Source organism: Ammodytes marinus (assembly GCF_949987685.1).
Source record: "Ammodytes marinus genome assembly, chromosome: 7".
NCBI classification, from domain to species: domain Eukaryota; kingdom Metazoa; phylum Chordata; class Actinopteri; order Uranoscopiformes; family Ammodytidae; genus Ammodytes; species Ammodytes marinus.
Window position 1 is genome coordinate 30,087,871 of NC_137211.1, and position 2,500 is coordinate 30,090,370.

At 44.0% G+C, this 2,500-nt stretch overlaps 1 protein-coding gene across 1 annotated transcript in view; it reads right to left on the reverse strand.

The window, feature by feature from the left end:
• The window catches only part of LOC307253425 (plexin-A1-like), a gene marked incomplete at its 5' end in the record, with an annotated part of 248,245 nt that overhangs the window by 123,326 nt on the left and 122,419 nt on the right, over positions 1-2,500 (reverse strand). The gene's annotated exons all lie outside the window — the stretch shown is intronic.

Consider the following 2,500-nt stretch of genomic DNA (forward strand, 5'->3'; position numbering starts at 1 on the left):
CTCAAATTGACGTCAAAATGAGTATGAGTAGGACGTTAGTAGGGCTTTCCAAACACAGCCAGAGAGAGAGAGAGAGAGAGAGAGAGAGAGAGAGAGAGAGAGAGAGAGAAAGAGAAAGAGAGAGAGAGAGAGACAATCCTGCGGTGATCCACTCCTCCCTTCTCATGCTCCCAGGCTTTACAGTCAACTAAGCTGGCACACCAAGATAAGCCAGTGTTTATATACATGACACTTTTACTTCTTTAGAGTATACTGGTGGCAGCAAAATGAATTTATGCACATTTCAAAAAATGGATAGCACACAAAAACAAGGGCTATATCAAAGCCACCAGGAGGAAAACATGTAAAGGAAGGTTGTGCTATATCAGGCCTCCTACAATTCAACTCACATCTACCCAAGGAACTGACTGGAAACCTGTTGGGTCCATTGTATGTATCTGTCATTCTTGTTTCACTGTCCAGATTCATTGCATTACAGAGTTGCATTATCTCAATATTGAGCTCCTTCTACTAATAGACTTTACTGGGTTAGAGATGTTTGGGAAATACATGTATTCGTCTTCCCTGCATAAAGTTAGACATATGCAGGGCCACTCATAGGCATTTTTTTGAAATGTCGATTCAAACTATTCCTTTATTGTTAACATAAACATACATGAATGACACGTGCAATGTGAGAGGTGAAAGAAATCAAGTGTTAATAAACAGCCTAGGCTCTGTAAACGTGTATGTCATCAAAGGAAATGTAAACAAAGCTGCCCGACTTGTTTATACACCACCTGTTTACAGAGCCTAGGCTGTTTGGACATGGAACCAGATTGTGAGGAGATATCCAAAACGATTTTGACAAAGTGATTGGTCAACACACATTGTCCAGAATGGCGTATATACAGTACCTCACCTTTAACTCCTGATGCGCCTGTTTTGGAGTGACAGAGTGATGGAGGCCTCATAAGGCTAGAGATAAGCTAGTGAAAGCCTACACTGCACTCAACTGCGCCGTGAGGTTCATAATCAATGCCAGTGGATTTCCATGGGGAGAAGGGAGGGTGGACTGGGGTTATGCTAACAGTCTGATGTTTGTTAGTATAGAGCTGGTGAGACATTTTCCTCCTCACTATTAACCCCGGGGTGTATCGATTTTTTCTCGTTGCAGGGGACTCACAAACACACATAACACACACGCACGCACACACACACTGCTACACACACACACACACACACACACACACACACACACACACACACACACACGCGCACACACACACACACACACACACACACACACACTCTGCTACACACAAGCTGTCACCCATGTTGACATGGTAGCGTTCCTGTGGGGCTCAACCTGGGCAGTGGAGACTTGTCCTATACGGTGGAGCTGTCAATGCCACTGGACGACTTGGCCTGGGTAAGTGGCTGCACTGCTGCAATGTAGTCAATAAAATCCCCCCTTGCTATTTAACAAGGGCCTTAGCAACAGAGCCGGGTCAACCAGCCTTTACAATCTTCTCGGGGCTTTTTTGTTCTAGCGAGGCGGGATCGATGCGAACAAAGCTGTTGATGTGCGAGCTATTGGCCCCAGCACAAGTGCATATGAAAGGAGTGAGCCTTAGCGTTTGATTCTGATCAATGTAGATGAAGTCACAGATTAAAAGAATAAAAACTATTCATTCCTGATGAGGACGTTCATCTCATATTTTCAAGCTCACCTAAACATGCCAACATGTGCTGAGCCAAAGGACTAGTCACACATGCCGAGGCACAACCACTAAGCTTTGGCCAATCAGTACTTGACGCAACTATGTTTTCTTCTATATTGCATTGTTTAGAGGAGCTTAAGAATGTCATTGCCAATGACTGCTGCTGTTATTGTTAATGTGCATATGAAAAATAAACCATCTAGAATCTTGAACCTATAGACATGTTGTGGTTCTAATGCCTCGTTTCCACTGAGCAGCACGGTTCGGTTTGGCACGGTAACCCTAGACATGGCTTGTGTTTCCACTGCAGACAGCACCCTTATTTGGTAGGCGGGGTTTATGCCGGACAGTGAGAGCCACGTTCACAGTACAGTCTATGGGTAGTCCACAGCAGCTATATAACCATGGTGACATCATAGCAGCGGGACACAGTGTAGTCCGCTGATTAATTCAATGAAGAGGAAAATAACACCACACAATAGACCAGCGACATTTTTCTCAAAACACAAAACTCTTAACTCTTCAATGCAAATAAATGCATCTAGCCGTACCGAACCGATCAGTGGAAACAGGGCTTGAATGGTTTGACATCACACCTCATACATATCTTCATGTGGATATTGTTTAGAAGACGATGTACAACTGGCCCTGCTGCATGATCTAAACATAGGCCCGTTTGTGGTCTATCCAATAAAGCTCTTAAGTGGGCAACAATACAATAGTGCATACATCATTAAGTTATAAAGCGCAGGCACCAAATGAGAATGTGGATTCTCAGCATGAGACTCAGACTCATT